The 24872-nt window shown below is 41.5% G+C and overlaps 1 protein-coding gene across 1 annotated transcript in view; it reads right to left on the minus strand.

Annotated features, from left to right (window-relative positions):
• LOC124616713 (RB1-inducible coiled-coil protein 1) overlaps positions 1-19251 on the minus strand; it is a 314373-nt gene extending 295122 nt beyond the window's left edge. Inside the window, exon 1 of the mRNA XM_047145068.1 lies at positions 19095-19251. The gene's annotated coding sequence lies outside the window, so the exon portion shown is untranslated. The remainder of the gene's footprint in view (positions 1-19094) is intronic.
• Positions 19252-24872: the final 5621 nt, after the last annotated feature.

Below are 24872 nucleotides of genomic sequence, written 5' to 3' on the forward strand. Positions count from 1 at the left end.
GGCATATAGGGCGGATAACTGTTTGGTAGTGTTTTAGTTTGGAATTGCGGGATAGGCATTTATTATTATAGACGTTCTTGGTTAATCGATATGCTAATTGTAACTTACTAATCTGAGTTGTTAGTGCTGTTCCTTTTGATAGATTAGGTTTCAACCATTCTCCTAGATACTTGAATCTGACAACTTTCTCAATTTGACCTTGTTCCACCTGTAGTTCACTGGGAGTATCACTGATGCTGGCGAGGTATTTTGTCTTTTCTAGCGATAATTGAAGTCCTACCTTGGCAGCCTGGAGTTTGAGCATATTGAGCTGCTTTACTGTTGCTTTCACTGAGCTTGCTGTAAGTGCCAGACCATATACGAAAGCTAAACAGTTTACTACTAACTAGTCCCTTCCGATTGTGTCCCAGGTAAATACCGCTCGGTATATTTTGTACTTCCATTTCTTTTCGCCACTCTCGGATCACCTCGTCTAGTGCACAGTTGAAGAGAAGAAAAAATGTGTGTGAAATCTTATGGGACTTAACTGCTAAGGTCATCAGTCCCTAAGCTTACACACTACTTAACTGAATTATCATAGGGACACACACACACACACACACACACACACACACACACACACACACACACACACACACACACGCACACACACTCCTATGCCCGAGGGAGGACTCGAACCTCCGCTGGGACCAGCCGCACAGTCCATGACTACAGCGCCTTAAACCTGAAGAGAAGAGGTGTAAGTCCATCTCCCTGTCTAACTGCTGTCTTTATCTCAAGGTTTCTGAAAGTGTTCCCCTGAACTTCACTGCTGATCTAGTGTTACTCAGGGTCTTTTGGATAAGGCTGTGGGTTTTCTGGTCCAGTCCCATTTCCTGCAAAAATTCTCTCAGGAGTATGTCTGTCGATTGAATCGTATTCTTTCTTGGTCAACGAAAATAACTACGTGCTGTTTATTCGCTAGTTTAATTTGACTTAATACTGACTCTACGTTAATGATCTGTTTAACACAAGAACGTCCTTTTCTAAAACCAATCTGATAATCTCCAAGTTTTGGGGCCAATTGAGATTCGGCTCTGTTCAATAATGCCTTAGATAATATCTTATAGGTGATTGGTATCAATGAGATCCCTCTATAAATGTTGATGACAGTCAAATCATCTTTCTTGTTTTAGGGCTGGTTCAGAGCAGATTTCCAGTCATCTGGTAACTTCTCAGTATCCCAAATCTTCCGTAGGATCTCTGTCAACTTGCTGATTGCTTTGTCTCTAGCCCGCTTCCACAGTTCTGCAACTATAGAGTCTTCTCCTGGTGCTTTGTTATTCCTCAGGGACTGACTGACATTTTTCACTACTTCTTCTGTTGGAGCATAAGAGTTTGACTGTCTGGAATTGTCTTGATAGATAAATGAGGTTTTACGGGACTCACAGTTCAGGAGATTCTCAAAATATTTGGCCAATATGCGGCAGTTGTATTTGTCATTATGGGCTGTGTTTCCATCTGATCCTCTGATGTGTAAGCTGGGTGGGTCATAGCTTCTCAGATTTTGCTTGAAAGTTTGGTAAAAGTTTCTAGTGTTATTCTCCCCGAAATCTTCATAAAATTGTGTCAACTGGTCCTGGGTGTACTGACGTTTAACCTGCCTCATGATTTTGGCAGTTCGCCGGCGCTGTTCTATGAACTTCTCCTTATTTGTTTCGGACTTCTGTGAGCTCAATCTTAGCCAAGCTGCTTGTCTCTTTGCGATCGCTTGGTCGCAAGTGTCCACCACTAATGTTTCTTCTATTTCTTTAGTTGGGCGACTTCTGTTGCGGCTTTTACTAATTTGTCCCCTAGCTGGTCCCAGTTATTGCATTCATGATCTAGTGTTTGCGTTCTCTCTGTAAGCATATTGCAGGTGTTCAGTTTTTCCAAGTCAAACTTAGTATGTTTGGGAGTTTGGGACTTTCTTGTATTCCTAGGTAGGAATCTGCACTTTATTTTTGAGAGGAAGTGGTCTGAGTCCAGGTTCGCCCCCCATAATATTCGTCTATTCAATTTGCTCGATCACTTTAGTATTTTGTTTCAAGTACAGTGCGCACAATTAACTTTTATCTCCTATGGCAACTAACTATTTAAAAAGTATAATGTTTTAGAGGTCATGATTTTCAATATTAGAACATTTTACTTGCAACTGTTTACTTTTCTCTGACTGGATCGTTCTTCGAATTGACTCAACAGCTACGCATATGATTTGTATGAACTATTTCAACGTGTTTCCAGTACACAAAGGTTCAAAATAACTGTCGTGCAGTGCGTGGAGAACCATGTTGATCATCCATTTAAGATGAATGACGCCGCAATTGACGGTATATGTAGAGGAAGTTATATTTAAAAAATCTCAACGCACTGTCTCGGCGTGAAAGCCAGATCTTACAGAGGGACAGAGATCTTACAGAGAGCAGAATGACCTTCTCTATGCCAACCAGCATCGATTTCGAAACAAGAGTCACATGAAACCCAAGATTTTCTCACATGACATACTGTAAGCAATATCACGTGAATACAGTATTTCTTGACTTCTGCCACACAGACTTGCAATTCTTTGGGGTATCAAGCGAAATTTGTGAGTGGACTGAAGATTTCTTCGCAGGGAGGAAGCAATATGCTATCCTGGATGGAGAGTCATCGACAGATTTGGAAAGGCATGGGCAGGGAAGTGTGTTGAGACCGTTGTTACAGTAACGACCGAGCAGACAATTTCAGTAGCAACCTTAATGTCTGTCAGATGATGCTGTTACCTACAATCAAGTACTGTCTGAAAAGAAAAGCAGCACAATTATTTAGTTAGATTTTGGTAAGATCTGAATATGGTATAGATATTAGCAGTTTGCTTTATATGTTCAGAAGTTTACAATTATGTACGAGAAAACGTAGTATCAGATACTTTCCGTCATTGGTAAAGCAGATGGCACACTCCGGTTCATTGGTAGGTTACAAGACAATATAATTAGTCTTCTAACGGAATTATTTACAAAACACTCTTGGGGCCCATCCTACAATATTATTGAAGTATGTGGGACATACAGGGGATGCTGAACGTGTGCCCCGCTGGAGAGATCGTGCAAATGGTGAGAAACTAGAACTGGAAGACCACTGAAGACAGACAAGTTTCGTGAACCAGCTGTCAGTACGAAATTTAGGAATATACTACTACACCCTACGTATCACTCCCGCAGAGTTAGCGAATCCAAGATTAGATTAGTTACACCACGTACAGAAGCGTTTAAGTAATAAGTCCTCGCGCGTTACATACATGAATGGGAAGAAGTCCTAATAAGTATAGTACAGTGGGAATTGGACAGCCAAACCATTTCGTCAATCATGATTAATTTTAGTTTGTTTGAAATTGTATCACTAATGTAAGCGTGTTGTGCCTATGAGCGGCGTTTCGTCAGTCATGACAAACTAGCGAAAAATTGCTCCTAGCGAAGTGTAATGAATATTAGAAGATGGTAGATAGTGGTTGTGGTATAGAAAGAGCGATGGAGACAATGAGAGAGAGGGGGAGGGGGGAGTGTGTGTGTGTGTGTGTGTGGGGGGGGGGGGGGGGGGAGAGAGAGAGAGAGAGAGAGAGAGAGAGAGAGAGAGAGAGAGAGAGAGAGAGAGAGAGAGAGAGAGGGGGGGGGGAGGGGGGCAAGGGGGGGCTAAGTGGCAGTGGATCTGTCGACAGTGACAGAATAGTACTAGGAAGAGAGTGAAGGAGAGTGCCAGAGGAATCCGAATAAACAGAAGGAAAAAGTGGAAGTGGGTCAGAGCCAGTAATAATGAGACAGTGTCCTTGACAATGGCAGTGAGGAAGAGGGAGATAGTGAGACAGAGAAGAGACAGCAGCAGTGGGAAGGAATGAATCAAACAGTAGCAGTAAGAGCGAGAAAGAGAGAGACGGTATTAGTATGGTAGAACAAATGAGGGGTTGAGACAGGAGACAGTATATATATAATTATGTGGACTGAATGAATGAGTGAGTAAGAATGCGCAAGTAGCAGGTGATAGGCATGAGCCACATGCAGCAATTGACTAGAGGGGGTGCGCGAGTTACACTTGAGGGAGTTTGAGGAGTGAGAGATGAGCTGTATGTTCAAAAGAACGCGAATATGTTTGCATGCCAGTTTTTTTGCGAAAATTTTTAAAGGTGCTGAGGAAGGTAGAATGAGGCAACTGATACCCCACTTTTCAGTCAGTCTTTTAACAGGAGCGTATTCGCCTTTTTGGACTTCGCTAGGAGCAATTTTTCCCTAGTTCGTCATGACTGAGGAAACGCCGCGCATAGGCACAACACGCTTACATTAGTGATACAATTTCAAACAAACTAAAATTAATCATGACTGACGAAATGGTTTGGCTGTCCAATTCCCACTGTACTATACTTATTAGGACTTCTTCCCATTCATGTATGTAACGCGCGAGGACTTATTACTTAAACGCTTCTGTACGTGGTGTAACTAATCTAATCTTGGCTTCGCGAACTCTGCAGGAGTGATACGTAGGGTGTAGTAGTATATTCCTAAATTTCGTACTGACAGCTGGTTCACGAAACTTGTCTGTCTTCAGTGGTCTTCCAGTTCTAGTTTCTCACCATTTGCACGACCTCTCCAGCGGGGCACACGTTCAGCATCCCCTGTATGTCCCACATACTTCAATAATATTGTAGGATGGGCCCCACGAGTGTTTTGTAAATAATTCCGTTAGAAGACTGATTATATTGTCTTGTAACCTACCAATGAACCGGAGTGTGCCATCTGCTTTACCAATGACGGAAAGTATCTGATACTACGTTTTCTCGTACATAATTGTAAACTTCTGAACATGTAAAGCAAACTGCTAATATCTATATCATATTCAGATCTTACCAAAATCTAACTAAATTTCCCCTCCTCTCCCCCTCTCTCTGTCTCCATCGCTCTTTCTATACCACAACCACTATCTACCATCTTCTAATATTCATTACATTTCCATCTCTTTCCCACTGCCACTCTTTCCTCTTCTCTCGACATAAGACAGCGCAAATATGGGAACATTTTTAAAGGAGCTAAGGACTGAGGCAGCTGGTACCCTACTTTTCAGTCGGAGTATTTTAAACAGGAGCATATTAGCTTTTTTTGTGCTCCAGAACATTCTTCCGTTGATTCCCTTCTTTTCGCTGCTACAGCAGGACATGTCTCTCATATGATAAGAACTTTATGGGTTAGTAAAATTTTGATAGTTTTGAAATGGCTCAAAACTACACAATTTTCCACCTCAGACTGAATTTTATGTGCACAAAAATGTTGCATGTGCTTCAGTACTACAACAACATGGGGTTTCCAGAATCTTTCTGATGATAACGGAGACAGAGCACAGTGTATTTCTCCGTGCTACGCCACTTTATAAACGACGTTTTCTACTCGCACTGGATTTTACGTATTTTACGTGCACAAGTAGGGTAACTTTGAACCTCTCGAACTAGGAAAAGGATAAAGATATTAAGAAAATTTTCAAATTTGTTAGAGATCGTCATTTCAGGAATATATTATCGTAAAAATTTCAGTCACTTGCCGTGTTTAATGATTATGATTAGTGTTTTAGAGCGCACAACAGCGAGGTTATCAGCGCCCGGCCGTGTTTAACCGTCTTCAATTGCGGTGCTTAGTTTTGGTACCCAAACCTCATGTTTTTCTGGTTCTCTCAGAAACGGCCCACGAACTAAATAGTGTCTCAACAAGCCCCTAAAGGCGCACTGTAGGCCACAACTAATGCAAGAAGAAACAACCGATTTCCTGCAAATGCCTAAGCTGGAAGAAGGGTGTAATATACAGACTTTGACCCTGTATTGTAGGATAGTTACAGCAAGACGATCCTTCCTCTGGGTATGCAAATAGACCTCAGTGCATTGCCTATACAAAACATTGGACCCTGTCTGACTATCACCTATACAACCCGAGATATGAGCCCCGGAATCTCTCCGTTTTTATGGGCGACATTTTGGAACATATTAGGTAGCGCATGCTGTCGCATGCGAACCAATTTTAGTTTATTTAAAACTGTATCATTAACATAGTCGTTTTGTATCTGTGGGCAGCGCTTGATAATGAACACTGATTTGCTAAACAGCCTTTTAAATTACGAAATATAATTGGAGTACATGAGCAGCGTGACTAGTAGCTCAAGATTCCCTTAACATTTACTGGAAAATTTGTCTGCAGTGCACATTTTTAAGTAATCGATAATGTTCCCAGTCCAAAAATATATTACAAAAGGACTTGTTCTGTACATGCGCAAGTCTTTCCCTTTCTACACCCAGTTCCGCGCGCTATACTCGCGGTTCTTTTATTCGCCACAACTTTTCCGCAATCTTGTACTGTTTTTGGCATATAGCATTCTTACTTCTATTAAGTTGGATAGAATTTCGGATTATATAAGGAAAAAATTAATGCTGTTAGAGAAAAGAAAGGAAAAATTTTTACCACGATAGGAAAATAGAAAGTTTTGTTACATGAAGAAAGAAAATTCGGTCGAACAAAGCAGTCTGTACATAAACTACATATCAGCATCTGTGACACACATTCGCACAAACCACCAGCTTATTCTTATCTGCAGTGTGTGGAGAGGTTCAAATCTTCACTGATAACAACAGAAGTAACGCTGTGGTTTTGAACAACTGAAGTCTCAGAATGTCGTATTTGTCAGCCTATCGTCATCAAATGTATCTCAAAACATGCGTTCTTCGACGCTCTCCCAAGCAGAATCCGATATGTCTGCGATTCGGCGTCGACAAAATATTTCATTTTGACGTTTCTCAATTTTTTTCTATTATTTCTGTATTGGAACATATTGGTCAACTGACTCACAGCACTGCAGTCAACATTTTAAACAAATAAATCCGATGCTTTGATGCAATAAAGTTGAGAAAACGTCAGCAATGCCTCAATCAACGTTGTGCCTTTAGCATGTACTCGATGTTTAGAGAAACATGCAATTAGTGGCTATGAGGTGAGATCTGAAGTCCTTGTTATTCGCTTATCAACTTACTTAAAATACAATTTTTTGTCGTATAATAATGCTCAGCGTCCTGAGCAAAATGAAAATAGAAATATTGTGTACATCAGGGAGCTCCTTTAAAAGCGAATCGAAAACCTGCTTGTGTATGGCTAAGCTCATTTTTAAGCTGTTAGAGTTCATTGCCATCGTCTTTGAGAGCTCGAAAACGGAATGAAATTGTTTTAGGAGTTCACCTGTTAGAAAACACTATGTTTTACCGCGCATACTCGCTAATTCTTTGCGTTATTTTGCGTACAAGCTTCTGTGTGGTGTGGCATCTTTAGGCGGTATATTGTTAGGCATTGCTAAGCTGTCCAAACATTGTGAGGTTTTGAATCGTCCAAATTTATGGTAGTATAGAGAGTAACTGGAAAGCAGTTTGGGCTACCTTCTTCCATGAAGCTACTCTAGGAGATGACTCATCGCTTGTTTTGTGGTTGTCGTCTAGACTCAGGAATTTCCTGCTGACCAAGTACACTTAAAACATCATTAACTGCAATACATAATGTAATAAGCAATAAAATCCAGAGACAGGGATACAAATTCGTCCCACCATTTCTTAGTATACCCAATATTAAAAGCATTAGATCCTATGTACAGGAAACTGATGACAAACTTTTGTGACACTATCTATACCTGGACTATGATGCACGGTTGAGCATGGAAAGTGGCGATGTTGTCGATTCAGTGTATCAAGCCGTGCAGTGTTGTTGTGAAGGTAGTTGCAGACCCGTCAGTGATGTGACAGTGTCGTGACCGGTCCGTGATTGCAGCGATAGTGATGCCATAGTGATGCGTGTTCCCAGTCATCAGTCTTTTTTTCTGCAGTGCGCTTGAGCGGCCGCGATGGTGAAGTTCTCAACGACGACCTCTTGCTGACTGCTGTGGTTTTGGATGAAGAAGAGGAAAGCGTCCCCTGGTCGCCGATAGGGGTAGGTTCTGCAGATATGCAGGGCTAGATGTGAAATAAAATACCACCTGCGGATCAACACAGAAAACAAATTCCAAAGGGCCTTTGGTCAGGGTCTGTTCCCCAGGCTAGGAGCGGCTGAGATAAACCTCTAGGGCTAATAACCGTGGTAGTAAACCAGTGTCTCTAACAGGAGTCACTCCATACATAATGTTGTCAATTATGGAAGAGTGTGATGTCAAGCAAATTACTCCAGGTACAAAATCCAGCGCACGAAATTGAGCAAGGAGACAATCGGAGCCTCGAGACACCGAGAAACTAGAATCTTGAATGAAAACAAGTTTGATTCTGGAGGCTTCAGAATATACAAAGGAAAGGTAGGCAAAACGTTATGAAAAAGACACGTTTATAATAGTCAAAAATATTTTAGACTCCATTACCAATTTAGAATTAAGTCCGAAAGACCCTGCACATCTGCTAACGAAGTGTACACCATCGTAAATGCACATGTTCCCACAAATGAAGACAATAGAAAGGACAAAGAAAACGTGGAACGATTTTGGGACAAACCCGATAATGTGAAAAAATCCCAGAGAAAACACTATGTCCTACTTCTTGGGAACTTCAATTTCCAGATAGGAAAGGAGAAGAAACAAAAAAAATGTTGGAAACTACCCAGCACATTACAGGACTAACCAAAATGACATCAGACTGATAGAATTATGCCAAACACACAACAAATGGCTCTAAGCACTATGGACTTAACATCTGAGGCTATCAGTCCCCTAGACTGAGAACTACTTAAACTTAACTAACCTAAGGACATCACACATATCCATGCCTGAGGCAGGATTCGAACCTGCGACAGTAGCGGTCGCGCGGTTCCAGACCGCTCGGCCACAACGGTAGGCCCAAACACTCAACAAGCTCCTTAAATCCACAACCTTTGAAAAGCTACCTCGGAAACGTGAGTCTCGCCAAACCCACACCTAGATGAATTCCAATTTGATCACGTGGCAATCAGACTAAAGTTCCATAATGAAATACAAAATGTCGAAGCACGCAGGAGCCAACCTAGATTTTGATCATTAACTTTCTAAAATAAAACTCAGAATCATCCCAAAAAGGAAAAACGGCACCAACAAGCCCAAAAGAAGAAAATATGACCCAGGAAAGATCAAACTTTTACAAGACTTTTAAACAAAAAATAATCAAATATAGTCCACCGACCCTACTGGCAGAATATTTCAGAAACAGTCTCAACTGTGAAGAACCCATAGTGAAAACTGGATTTTAAAACCTCAACAACAACCAACCCTAACCCACCCTCCACTGAGTAACTGCAGGAAGTCATTTCAAATCTCAAAAACAGTGAGGCCTCGGGAGAAAACCAAATCAGAACTGAACTTTGAAGAAGTGTCAACAAAAATGCCATAGACTCGTTTCGAAACATCTTTGTAGAAATCTGGACAAATCAAAGAATCCCAGCTGACTGAAAGACTTCTCTCATCTACCCACTCCGTAAGAAAGAGTCCAAAACAGACCCCACCAACTGCAGAGGGAACTCACTCTTGAACATAACATAAAAGATATTCTCCAAAGTCTTACTGAACAGGGCAGAACCCATGGTAGACCATCAACATGGAGAATACCAAGCGGGTCTTAGGATGCTGCTCAGAACAAATCCTACACCTCAAAAACCTCATGGCGTACCAAAAATCAAGAGCAAAATCATATATAAGCCCTTTCACTGACTTTTGGGAAGCATACAACTCACAGACCGGGAATCCCTCATCTCTATGCTAAAAGAATTCAACCTAGACAAGAAAACCACTAACTTAATCAGAGAAATCCTTACGAAACATACTCCAAAGTCAAATTAATGGGAAAAGTCTCCGACCTTATTAGATAAAAATTGGCGTACAAAAGGAAATGGACTCTACTGCTATTTCACTGCGCCCTGGAAAAAGTAGTCAGTGGAACGCAAAGATCCATAGGAACAATAAAAAACGGCATCAAAGTCAACTGTCTAGCCTTTGCTCATATGGCCCTACCAGCCGAGACCTGGGAATAAGTCAAAACAGAACCTCGAAATACAAAGACAAGCTGAAAAAATAGGTCTCAAAATCTTCTTTGAAAAGACCAAGATAATGACAAGCATGAAAAATCCACGAAAACATCTTTAAGTGCGACAATAAATCACTGAAGTCGTCAAAAAATTCAAATACCCTGGAGAATGGATCAGCTGGAAAGCCCTCGAGGAAAAGACAATGGAGTCTAAAAGTAGTAAAGTTGAACTAACGTTCCAACTCACAAATAAAAACATTAACAGAGTGTCCCTGTCATGGAAGGCAAAAATAAGAAATTACAATACAGTAATCAAGCCGGAAGCCCTGTATGCAGACGAAACATTGACAATCACCTACGATCGACAAGTTGAAAGGTTGGAGATCAAAGAAAGAATAGTAAGAAAAATCCTTGGCCCAGATTCCACAACAACAAACTAATTCACATAAAAAATTCAACCCTTTACCAAACTACCAAAAAACTGACACAACGAAGAAAAGAAGAATTGATTTTTATAGACATCCTCAGAATGAATCCAAATAGACCAATAAAAAAATTGACTACTCCCGCAACAAAGAACCCAACCAAATTTAAGGATACGGAGGATTTTAGAGAACTACAAATCACAGAAAATGTGCTTAAGGATAAAACTGCAAAAAAGATAAACATAGACACGAAAGGAAGGTCCCACGTCAAAATGAAAACCAAACGAACAATCCACATCTCTGAAGAAGAAAGGAAAGTAAGATAAAAAAGAATGAAACAATATTGGGCTAATGGAAAGACACAGAACATTAAAAATTAATTGAAATAACGGAGGCCAAAGTAGGGAGAAACGAAAGAGGAATAAGTTGGGAGTTCACCTAAAAACGCGGAATATACGCTGAAGAAATACCATCACACCAAGAGAAGGGCTCACCGCTTGTTTGAGGTTAGTTAATTAGTATACAGAGGAATGGAAAAGAAAATCGAAAATGTGTTGGTGAAGATCAGTATGGCTTCACGAAAGGCAGAGAGGTGAGAGAGGCAGCTCTGGCGTTGCGGCTGATAATTGAAGCAAGACTAAAGAAAATCAAGACACATTCATAGTATTTCGACAAATCTTGGACAAAACCCGGAAAATGCGTTCGACAATGTAAAATGGTTCAAGAAGCTGTTCTAAATTCTGAAGAAAGTAGGGGTAACCTATTGGGAGAGACGGGTAATATGCAACATGTACAAGAGCCAAGACGAAACAATACGAGTGGAAGACTAAGAACGAAGTGCTCTAATTAAAAAGGGTGTAAAACAGGGATGAAGTCTTTCGTCTCTACTGTGCAATCTATACACCGGAGAAGGAATGACGGAAATAAAAGCAAGGTTCAGGAGTGGAATTAAAATTCAAGGTGAATTGATATCAATAATACAATTCGCTGATGACATTGCTATCTTGAGTGAAAGTGAAGAGTTACATGATCCACTGAATGGAATGAACAGTGTAATGAGTGCAATGCATTGAGAATAAATCGAAGAGCGACGAAAGTAATGAGAAGTAGCAGAATGAGAACAGCAAGAAACTTAACCTCAGGACTGATGGTCACGAAGCAGACGAAGTTAGGGAAATCTGCCACCTAGTCAGCAAAATAACCCAGATGAATGAAGCAAACAGGGCATAAAAAGCAGATACGCACTGGCAAAAAGTGCATCCTTGACCGAGAGAAGTCTACTACTATGGAACACAGGCCTTAATTAGAGAAAGAAATTTCTGAGAATGTGCGTTTGGAGCACCAGAAATGTGTCATCATACGATATATAGTTCAAAAGAGATGACATTATAAAGGTTGAGATGCGTGAAAAAATGCGACATCATGCATGAAGTTTTGGTATGTTTACTCTTTACTACTAAGGTACTCCTACAGTCGAGTCAAGTTAAGGAAATCCCTGACAGGTGGTAGCGCTTTTGTCAGCTTTCAACTGCCAAGTGCAAAACGGCTGTAGGCGGAAACAAAAATCGTCTATAGAGCTATGAAGAGGCTTTGCCTCAAAGACGTTTACAAAATTGCGGAGCAGCCGCGCCCTGCATACAGAAACTGTTCGGGATGTTACACTACAAACACAGGTCACTTCTTGTTTTCGTTTCGAATAGAAAATTGGCAAAATGAATAGCCCGCACAAAGCCGCTATGTCGGTTAGTATAAAACAATTAACACATACATGAATACTAGTAATCTTTACAGTTTATTTGTACTTAAATATCTGTAACTAACATTCATCCACCACCGCTAACCAAGATCATATGTATGTTACTTGTTGTTTTGTTGTTGTTGTTGCTGCTGTCTTCAGTCCTGAGACTGGTTTGATGCAGCTCTCCATGCTACTCTATCCTGTGCAAGCTTCTTCATCTCCCAGTACCTACTGCAGCCTACATCCTTCTGAATCTGCTTAGTGTATTCATCTCTTGGTCTCCCTCTACGATTTTTACCCTCCACGCTGCCCTCCATTACTAAATCTGTGATCCCCTGATGCCTCAGAACATGTCCTACCAACCGGTCTCTTCCTCTTGTCAAGTTGTGCCACAAATTCCTCTTCTCCCCAATTCCATTCAATACCTTCTCATTAGTTGTGTGATCTACCCATCTAATCTTCAGCATTCTTCTGTAGCACCACATTTCAAAAGCTTCTATTCTCTTCTTGTCTAAACTATTTATCGTCCACGTTTTACTTCCATACACGGCTACACTCAATAGAAATACTTTCAGAAATGACTTCCTGACGCTTAAATCTATACTCGATGTTAACAAATTTCTCTACTTCAGAAACGCTTTCCTTGCCATTGCCAATCTACATTTTATATCCTCTCTTCTTCGACCATCATGAGTTATTTTGCTCCCCAAATACCACAACTCATTTACTACTTTAAGTGTCTCATATCCTTATCTAATTCCCGCAGCATCACCCGGTTTAATTAGACTACATTCCATTATCGTCGTTTTGCTTTTGCTGATGTTCATCTTATATCCTCGTTTCAAGACACTGTCCATTCCGTTCAACTGCTCTTCTAAGTCCTTTGCTGTCTCTGACAGAATTACAATGTCATCGGCAAAACCTCAAAGTTTTTATTTCTTCTCCATGGATTTTAATACCTACTACTAATTTTTCTTTTGTTTCCTTTACTGCTTGCTCAATATACAGATTGAATAGCATCGGGGAGAGGCTACAACCCTGTCTCACTCCCTTCCCAACCACTGCTTCCGTTTCGTGTCCCTCGACTCATAACTGCCATCTGGTTTCTGCACATATTGTGAACAGCCTTTCGCTCTTTGTATTTTGCCCCTGCCACCTTTAGAATTTAAAAAAGAGAGTATTCCAGTCAACATTGTCAAAATCTTTCTCTAAGTCTACAAATGCTAGAAACGTAGGTTTGCCTTTCCTTAATCTATCTTCTAAGATAAGTCGTAGGGTCAGTATTGCCTCTCGTGTTCCAACATTTCTACGGAATCCAAACTGATGTTCCCCGAGGTCGGCTTCTACCAGTTTTTCCATTCCTCTGTAAAGAATTCGCGTTAGTATTTTTCAGCTATGACTTATTAAACAGATAGTTCGGTAATTTTCACATCTGTCAACACCTGCTTTCATTGGGATTGGAATTATTATATTCTTCTTGAAGTCTGAGGGCATTCGCCTGTCTCATACATCTTGCTCAAGTAAGACAATTCAAGAAATAAAAAGCAGGGCTTGCAGAAAAAAGTTCACTTAAACAAATGGATCACGACTTTGACATAAATCTGAAGATGTTATTAAGTGTAAAACTTACTTTCTTTTACCTTCCTTTTCATTCGGCAGCACAATGAATATTCTGTTTCAAAGAATGATTGAACAAAAAGGCCTGTCGGTCTCAATCAGTATTTGAGGTTTTCTATATTCATTCCCTGAGCCAGACTGATGACAGTTTCCTTCGAACTTTGGTATTTCGATAAAATGAGGAAAATAGGTAGGCCTGTTTTGGATTGGAGAAATACAATACAGGATAGCTGCGCACTGATCCAAAACGTTTCTCGTCATTCTTATTTATAATGATAAAATATTGGGCGACAACTCAGTGCGAAGTGTGAAAAATATATCGGCTGCATTAAATGTGGCGATCACAAAGGCAGGGTGCCGGCGAGAGCATAGTTCCCGCTGTCAAGGTCACGCGTCGGGCGAGTATCAACAGTGGGCGGGTGTCAACAGTGCTCTTAAAATTCCGACTGTTTTAATCACTAGCTGAGTTGATATCTGGCGTGGTGGCTGTTGGGAGGGACTGCAAATAGGAAACGCATTTCGGTCGCTTCCATCAGCCACTGCGCGAAGAGTAACTGAGTTTGCGCGATTACCACTTTCAACCACGTCGACGGAATCGTGTGTCGTACACGGTATTGTCGCGTCGCTGATGTACTTGAATCCACCTAAACAGCTACAGCTGTGTGGTTTGCTACGTACCGAATTAACGAGATCCGATGCCAACTAAATTTCGTACATACTGAATTCACAAGATCCGCTTCTAAGGTATTTTATCCCGGTTCATGCACGATCGTAATAGCCCATCATTTTTCTGTACACTGTCACAAATAGTTTCAGACTGTCTGTCGTCTAAATTAAACTTCTGCACAGAGAAACAACGAAAACGGCTCTCAATAATTGGGGTACTGGCTGGGAGAATCACCGGCAATACTATGTGGTAAATGGTACGTGGAGGAGCGGGGCAATATGACAACAGTGAACAGAACAGACGGTGTGATGAGGTTTGTTCTCTGACTGGAGAGGAATTCTGCCTTATGCAAGACACTTTTGTAGTTTTGTTTCCAGCCAGACACGTTTCAGCACGTGTGTGAATTCCTAAGGGACCAAACTGCTGAGGTTATCGGTCCCTAGACTTACACACTACTTAAACTTATACTGAGAACAAACACAAACACACACACACACACACACACACACATGCCGGAGGGAGGACCCTAATAACCTCCGGCGGGAGGCGCCGCGTAATCAATGCTAGGGTGCATATACCGTGCATTCACTCCGCACGGCACACATTTCAGCACTTTTTTGTAGTATCTTCAGTGAGTTTGTGTATTTTCCTTCTGCAAAATTTTTACATGTTAACCTTTAAAGAAACTTTTGCTACAAAGTATTTACATTTGTAAAATGAGCGATTATTGTCAAATGTTTTTACATTGGTTTGCATACAGTACAGAGCTGTTTCTCCGTGCATAAAGTTTAATTTAGGCGACAGTCAGTCTGAAACTATTTGTGACAGTGTACAGAAAAATGATGGGCTATTACAGTCCTGCATCAACCGAGTTAAAATGCGTTACTACCGGATCTTGTGAATTCAGTTCAAATGGCTCTGAGCACTATGGGACTTAACATCTTAGGTCATCAGTCCCCTAGAACTTAGAACTACTTAAAGCTAACTAACCTAAGGTCATCACACAACACCCAGCCATCACGAGGCAGAGAAAATCCCTGACCCCGCCGGGAATCGAACCCGGGAACCCGGGCGTGGGAAGCGAGAACGCTACCGCACGACCACGAGATGCGGGCTGTGAATTCAGTGTCTGCGGAACTACGTTAGCAGCAGATCTCGTGAATTCGGTACGTAGCAAACCACACAGCTGTAGCTGTTTAGGTAGATTCACTCTGATGAGGCATTCTATGTTGTTTATTTACGATATGTCCAGAGTTTCTACTTTCATAGTACATTTGGAAATAAAATGAATGGATGTATGTGTTTGTTTACATATCTCACATGGAGCTATTGGATATTTATGCTAGCAGCTTTAGGTCAACGTCGCCGTCTACAGGTTGTCATTTGTGAACAGCAAAACGTTGCTTTACTTTTTCTGTTTATTATGCGTTTCCGACCGAGAATCACTATATATCATGTTGTTTGGCTTTTTAGTTACAGAGTTTTTTTATGATGTGTTTTTATTTTTATGCCGATAACACGCTCATTCCTTTCGTTTTTGTCGTACACATCCGTTTTATACGATTGCTTGTGAAACACAGAATTTTTGCCGCCATTACCTGTTGTTGTGACTCTATAGTGTCTATTTCTTTCGTGGCATGTTTGTTTGGTACGTGGCGCGCGTATCTGAAGTAGTGTTTTCCTCAACTGAGCGATTCATGTCAACTATGTACTGTATGCAAACCAATGCAAAAGCATTTGACAATAACTGTTCATTTTACAACTGTTAACATTTTGCACCAGAAGTTTTTTTTAAGGTTAACATATAACAGTTTTGCAGGAGGAAAATAGTCAAGCCCAATGAAGATAGCAGAAAAATTGTTGGGTGAAACATTTACGAAGATGTCTTGCATGAGGCGGACTTCCTCTCCAGTTTTCTTAGTAAGCACGGAAATAAGAAGAACTGCAACATTCACAAGACGATTGAACTGTGACTGGTGGCTGCTACGGCAGCTGTCCTGTCAACAAATAGCTGCCAGCCACTTTGTTATTCTGATCCAGGCATACCAATAGGTAAACACAAACTGTGAGTGAAAGCTCCAATCACTGTCGAAAATATTGTCTGCTTGTTTCAGCTTCATCAGACGCCGTTTCTATTTTAATGGTGAAAGAATAAGTGGATACTCAGTATAACAGTAGTAAATTACGTTGCAATATGTGGTAAAGCTGACAAATGAAGCACGAAACGCAGGATGAAATTTCATATGATGGCCCTCAGATTCTAACAAATATATATTTTTTTTAACTTCCTTAATGCACGAAAGAACTATTTAAACCAGAAGCTTGGAATTTTTGTGAATGTTTCAGAAAATTGCGTGGAGCAAGAAGTACTATCAGCATCTAACTTCAATAGAAGTAAAAATATCAACTTACGAATCTAAATAAGATACATAATTTTTATATTAAATTGTAAAGGATTTTGACGCAAATTGAGTATAGATATGTGATTTACGCGTACTTCTAGATAAGCTAATTATTGATAACATACGTTCGAAGATTGGTACTGCTACTAGACTTCTCGTTTATTATGTGTCACAAAATAATTTACTGTTAAATAGCTAGGTGTGACTAAATTGGTTCAAAATTTCGACACAGAATAACTTTTGCATAACTTTTAATTTTCACACCACTAGTCACGGTTTGTCATTTAGTGCTGTGTAAACTTTGTCGAACTTCGTTCTAGATCATGTGAATGACAAACAGTTTCCACATATGTAACATATTACAGAGAATGGAACCCAATTCCAATTCTGCCGAAGAGGGGACACGCAGATGTCTTAGTTAGTAATTGTAATCGGAAATTATCGTGGCAAATATGTAACAAACATATTCCAGGGTGTTCTCGTGGACTGACTGGTTCGTTGCGCAGCACTATACTGAACCATCAATCCAGCCCGTGAAAGTACCTGAGAAGAATTTAAATCTCAACAACTGATGCTTCATTACATTTTCCTTAATTCGTGTATACACAGATATATTTCCGGAAATGATCGCGTTTATACTGTGAAGGAAAAAAGAAAAAACTTCTTTGGGACTTGCTTCGCTGACTATTTATTACTGCAACCTAGGTTTCCGGTTATTACCCACTATAGAGGATAACTGACAATGACGTTGATTTGCATAATGACACAAACAGTAAATCGTCAAAGAATCATAATAAAATCATCACAGAAATTAATTGCTACTACTAAACATACAAAATAATACATCCAAAACTGTGGAACTGTAACAAGTAACTGTCAAACCGATTTAACAAATCTGGATTGGGTAATGGGTTAGGTTTAGCAGTATGAAGAAGTGACTGAAGTCGTGTCGCTCATTCGGCAGCTGACCAGGCTGGTTTCTGCGGTGCCTGTTGATTCCCAGTATTTTAATCAGGGACACTTTCTGTCCACTTTGTCCAGAGTGCAGTATTTCTACATCTACTACGAAACTACGTCTGGTTTCCAGAAAGTGGAGACTGTTCACTGGAGTTTCCAGTTTCTGCAAGTCCAGTGCGCACTGATCTACCTATTTTTTCTAAGTAGTATGACCCTGCAACCTTCTACATCTGCATCTATACCCCACAACCCAACTTACAGTGTGTGAGGGAGGGTACTTTGGGTTACTACTGTCACTTCCCCTTTTCCGGTTACCATCGCGAATTGTTCGTGGGAAGAAAGATTGTAGGTTAGCCTGCATGTGAATTCAAATCTCTCTCATTTTATTTCCATTGTCTTCTCGCGAGATACACGTACGTGGAAGCAACGTCTTGGTTGGCTGTTTTAGGGACGTGCGTTCTTGAAACTTTAACAGTGAACCACACCATCATACATTTCTGTAATGCCTACGCGCCTGTAATGAAACACGCTGCTCTTCGCTGGATCTTCTCGATTTCCTTTACCAATCCCATCAAGTGCGGATTCCAGACTGACAAGCAATTCCAAGTAGCGAACAATCCACTTACTCTGTGAGTAAACTACATTTCCTGAGCATTTTTCCAATGAATTTCAGCCTAGCATATGTCTTCGCTGCGGTTAGGTTTATGTGGTTGTTTCATATGTAATCGCTCCGTACGCCTACTCCTAGTTATCTTGTGGATGCGACTGCTTGCATTGATCTATCTGATGATCGCGTGTAACTGACTCAAATTGTGTCCTATCATTCTGAACCTATTATTTTGCCTATTTATTAATAACAATTATCTTCGTTGATGACAGTTCTTTGTCGCTTGTCTTTGTAACTATTAAGTACAGCATCTTTATCAGTTACGCTAGACACTGAGTTAAACGCTCGAACCCTAAAACGTATAAAAAAATAATTCTTAAGGAAGTAGCGAAGAATGTGATTTTTTCCGTGTAATAATGTTTGACCAACTACCCACAGAGCAAGAAACCAGATATTACCGAGGGTGCTTTCGTTCTAGAGGTTATGCAAGGGCATTGCATCCGACAAAGTAAGAGAAATTAGGATTGTTGTCATAGAAGCAATTACATTTGTCGAACACATTACGTTTAGCGGTGGTTACAGATGCTCCATTTTTTTTTTACCGTCTTCCGTGGCGCTGCATTAACTGTTGAGCGTCCTCCTTACCTTCTTCATCTGACAACAAGTCGCGATTCTCCAGCAAATGACTCGTATCACGCTTCACTCGCACACCAACATTCACACGAGCTTCGCACACTGCTGGGTGAAGAACGGCGACCTCTTCGCGGACGGAAGACACTGCACCAACACGGAACGGTTGTTCAACAGCCAGCGCGATCTTATCGCCTCTGGTCATATTTGACAACTGGTGCGCGCGCGGGAATGTGTGACAAAGGAGCGGCGAAGTGTGTGCGCGGCGCGCACAGAGCGCATGCGCGAACTTTTCTATTCCCTTATCGCTGTCGCGACCTTGGTGCGATTGTTGAACTGCTAGTCTCTTGGCACAAAGCCCAGCAGTCTTGGCGATTTGACCCAGTTACACGCGCCCATCAGATAACGGCTGCAGGCTCATTTTTGCGTCGTCACCGCATCCACGTGTCTGTTGCTCTTCGCGTGGCGCGTGATCGCCCCGACGCAGTAACAGCGGGCGTGCGTGGGAGACGGCAGTACTGTGCAAAAATAGTCTCTGCTTCTCATGAAGGTAGACACTGGCCACTCCATCTACAGGGCACGCGGCACAACTCGTAGCGATCCGCCTATTCTCGTACCGGAGAAGCAAGGTGTCAGCTGGCGATGCGCAGCACACATGACGTAATTACGTTACGGTCTGGAGCGGAACGTTAATTGGCACCCCTGGCTCAACCTTCTGCGCTCGTACACTTTTGAAATACTGTCTGTTTCACGCTAGAACCTGTCCAGGGTTGCGCAGCAACAAATACCAGGGAGGCAGTCGCCGACTCCGGCGTACGCCTCGGTCCGTTTCTCGGATAGCGTATCGGTTTTAGAAGAACTGTTCGAGCATGGAGTGGCCTAGAGAAGAAGTCCGAGAAAATCGTTGCACCATTTATCCCTTCGGCTTCTGCTCACAGAACTGTCCACAAATACAAAGTGAAAATTTAACATGTTAACACAATCTTCCGTCGGTTCTTGGCAGAACAACGTTATAATAAATGAAAAGCACCAGTTTGCTTTTGTTCTACAATATTGAAAATTTAACATTCCACGTGACGGTGATATAACCATCAGTTCAATTTTGTTCTTCACAATCATTTGCTTAATCATTCACTTACTGTTTTGACTATTTAAATTATATAATTTCGTGCAATAACTGGCATTTCCTCTTATCATTCGTAACTGTAGCAAGTTTAACACAGGCAGATTTTAATTTTGTCAACATACACCTGAAACCATCCAATATGTAAAGGTTTTTTTAAATTACCGCTACCGCTACTTTGTCAACTATTGTATTGCTTATTTGTTTAGCAACATGTTTCGAGGGTTAAACCTCGTCTTCAGGCTAAATGGTATTACAAAACTTTTACAATAAGGTCATACTGATATTACATAGTCTTTTCGTAAATGTTGTGGTCATCCGCAACACATCACAACGAGACTGCCACGTCAGAAGAACAAAGTTAGTGACGTTACACAACATTTCCCTGCAAACATCAGTCCAGCTTCCAAAGTAACATCGCCTCTTACTAAGTTTTCCCTTCATCCACAGGATGAGCACAGCATTTACGAAAAGACTATAATATCAGTATGAACTTATTGTAAAGTTGTTTTTGTAATGTCATTTAGCCTGAAGATGAGGTTTAACCCCCGAAACATGTCGCTAAATAATACAATAGTTGAAGTTTGTCACTGGTAGCGGTAATTAAAAAAACCCTTACATATTTCTTGAGACAGTCACGGTCAAAAATAATTAAAATGGCTTCAAATTCTTGAAACCATCTAGTTTAATTCCTTAGTCTTATACGTGTTTACTGAAAACAAAAACCGTTATTTGTAATCACTTTTACTCACTGATTACTATCATTCTTTCTGAGCACAATTGTTACAGTTAAGTAGCTGTTGTAACCGCTTTTAATCTTTAGTGATGATCATTGTGTATGATGACAATGATGAAATGTGGTTGCTGCATTGCATGTATTTACTTCACAGTGGCTTATGTAATCAGTCACTCACTACTTTGTCTACCTAATGACAATACAGCTTTACGTTACTATTGGCATTTTTCTCTCTCCTACTGTACACAGTTGTAGCAACTTTAACACAGTTCGATTGTTAATTCTACTAGCAACGTACAACGAAAACCGCTAGTTTACTTATTTTAGCTCTCCTACACTTTCAGTGACGTCTAATGCAAGCAACTTATGATCATTCTGTGAGATCACAATTACCGTTTCTGTAAATTTTACGCAAGTAATTTTTACCAGCACTGTGTTATTAGTCACTTACTGTCGTATCAGTCGAATGACAGCGCAACTTCGTGTAAGGACTGTCATCTGTTCGCTTCTTATTGCGCGTAATTGTTTTGGCTCTGAGCACTACGGGACTCAACTGCTGAGGTCATTAGTCCCCTAGAACTTAGAACTAGTTAAACCTAACCAACCTAAGGACATCACAAACATCCATGCCCGAGGCAGGATTCGAACCTGCGACCGTAGCGGTCTTGCGGTTCCAGACTGCAGCGCCTTTAACCGCACGTCCACTTCGGCCGGCGTAATTGTTTTGTTCGTCTATTTATCCATCTTTGCAACTGTTTAGAATAATAGTCATTTTGTACTTTAATGTTATCTGTATACTAAAGGTTTTGTCTTTGCTTGTAACGATCATCATCCGGCAATCGATTTCTTTGCATTCGGCGGAGGCAAAGTGTTATGTTTACCTGTTTGCTTCTCTCGCGGAACGCCCTGTCTAGACAGACAAGTGTACACAGCATGTTGTGTCTGTTCGCTGTGCTTCTCCCAGGCAGTCAGCAGAATGTTTGTGACAATAGTTCCGAAAGTTTGTCTCTAATGTTACATATAACAACCAGAACATTAATATCATGATGTTGGTACAACTCGGCGAAGAACTTGTTGACAGTGAGAGTTTCTTATTTTATTCGTTTATAGACTGTACAATTATAAGCCAAAACATTATGGTCACTGCGACGCTGGATGCTACCTCGCGACGCTGCGGGCACGTGACGCGGAAACAAATCTAAGCGTAGCAGAGGCGGATGGGTTGTCACCCTAGCGAAGATATGGGCTGCAAATGGAGAAATCCACTGAGATAAGCGACTTTGTCAAAGGACAGATTATTATTACACAAAGCCTGTGAAGTGGGCATTTCGGAAACGGCGAAGTTGGTCGAGAGTTCACGTGCTGCTGTTGTGAGCATCTATGGAAGGAGGTAGGAGGACAGTGAAATTACCACTAGGCGCTAAACGGTTGGACGTGCTTGAGTCTTCACAGAACGTGGGGTTCGGAGGCTTGGCTGCTCTGTAGAGCAGGATAGATGGCAATATGTGGCATCTCTGCCGAAAGAGTTGCGCACGCGCAAGCGTTTCGGAGCACACAGTCATCGTACATTGTTGAACATGGAGTTCCGCAGCAGACCACCCCTACGTGTTCACAGGTTGACCCGACAACGTCGTCAATTACGAATGCAGTGGGCACGGGACCATCAGGATTCGACCGTCGATCAAAGGAGACATGTCCGCTCTTCGAGTGAATCATGTTTTTGCTACACTAGGTCGATGGTCGTCTTCACAAACGCCGGCATCTCAGGTGAACGGCAGCTCGAAACGTGCAGCGTACCACGGACGCGGGCTGGTGGGGGCAGTATTATGCTGCGGGAGACATTCTCCTTCGCTTGTATGGCATCTGTGGTAGTAATCAAATACACGCTGACAGCTGCGAACGCTGGACGCTGTGGCCGAGCGGTTGTAAGCGCTTCAGTCCGCGCGCGGCTGCTACGGTCACAGGTTCGAATCCTGCCTCGGGCATGGATGTGTGTGATGTCCTTAGGTTAGTTAGGTGTAAGTAGTTCTAAGTCTAGGGGACTGATGACCTCAGATGTTAAGTCCCATAATGCTTAGAGCCATTTGAACAGCCGCGAACCACCTGCACCCCTTCGTGCTTGATGTCTTCCCCGGCGGCGGTTTAATCTTTCAGCAGTGCAATTGTCCGTGCCTCGGAGCCAGAACCGTGAAACAGCGGCCTGAAGAGCATTATAGTACATTCACGTTGATGACTCTGCGGCCAAAGTCGCCTGATGTAAATCTTCTGGGACCTACCAGGGTCGCAATCGGGTGCCATCATCGCGTACGCAAATCAGCGGCCCATTATCTACGCGAATTACAGGAGCTGTGTGTAGCCATTGAAAGGTGGATACACTGAGCCACAGCGCCAGAGATTGCGCCAAAGATTATTATTCCGCTGCCTCCACTGGTGCAGTAGTAGTTGAGAGGATGTCGAGGGCAGTTGTTCTGTTGGGCGAGAGAGTAGATGCTGTTCGCTTGGTGTAGTGTATAGATGGAAGAAGTTGCAATTTTCAGAGTGTATTTGAGGAGATGGGCTTTTGATTTATGATGCTGGTGAAATGGAAAATTTTCGTCAATATATAATGAGGTAAAAAGGTATTACAGTTTTCTTTAATGACAATGCCTCTTGCTCACAGGTACAGTCAACAAGGCATCTGGCTCGTGTTCATTTATTAGGCTTGTAATTCTGATTTCTATGTGCAATTATAGTATTTCTGGTTTTTCAATTAGTTCATTGTAAATGGTGTTTAAAATATTTTGTCATATTGAGAAAGAACCCAGTCAGAATCATGTACGTTGAGTCACACTACCACACGCAGAACAGTTACACCTGTGCTTTGTTGTTTCGTAGCTTTTATAGTTGCAGGGGACTTAATGAATCAATTGTGTTAAAGGAAATTCATCGTCATTCTTTATTTTATTTTACGCAGTCAGATTGCGTGCTAATACTAGTCAGGGCTAACCGGCTACGAGACTTCGTAACCGGTCACACAGCTACTAAAATTATTGCATTTATTCATTAATATTATTAATTAAGCCCCCATGCACCATCTACTTCCAAAAACCTACATACAAACTGTCTGATCCATGACACGTAGAATCAGTGATGTTTTTCGTTCAAAATACGGACAAACAAGCTATTAACCAGGCGACCATAATGTTTTGGTTCATCGGTGTACAGATCTGAGCCACATTTCTTATTTGTTTATTGCTGGCAACCTGATGACGACGATCTAAGAACGAAACTGGTCCTGACACAAGAAACCTTTAATAATGCAGCTGTAATGATTTTAATTAATCATTAATATTAGTAAAATAAAATCTTTCAAAGTGACAACAGTGCATCGACTGACCAACGCAGATAAGCTTTGCTCTACATTGGCGCTTCGACTGGCTACCGTAGTCAGTGCGCGATGGATAGAGTGACCTTCGAATACTCTTGATTACGTCTAACAGGATGCGTCAAGCCACGGAACAATCGACGTTGGGTTTCATCAAGAGTACTCCGCGTGATGAGACAACACGATTGTGGTGTGAAACGAGTGTAGTACGAATTACTGCACTGATTTTTTTCCCACTAAACCGTAACTCATGCACAGTGGCGTGCCAAGGTTCAAATGGCTCTGAGCACTATGGGACTCAACTGCTGAGGTCATTAGTCCCCTAGAACTTAGAACTAGTTAAACCTAACTAACCTAAGGACATCACAAACATCCATGCCCGAGGCAGGATTCGAACCTGCGATCGTAGCGGTCTTGCGGTTCCAGACTGCAGCGCCTTTAACCGCACGGCCACTTCGGCCGGCGCGTGCCGAGGTGACCTTGTGCCCATGGTAAGTGTCAAAAGCTGCGCATCCATTCCCTTTTCCTAAAAGCTACCTCTATGCAGTTTTTTCTACGAAGATTTAGAAA

The sequence above is a fragment of the Schistocerca americana genome, chromosome 5 (assembly GCF_021461395.2).
Source record: "Schistocerca americana isolate TAMUIC-IGC-003095 chromosome 5, iqSchAmer2.1, whole genome shotgun sequence".
Lineage (NCBI taxonomy): Eukaryota > Metazoa > Arthropoda > Insecta > Orthoptera > Acrididae > Schistocerca > Schistocerca americana.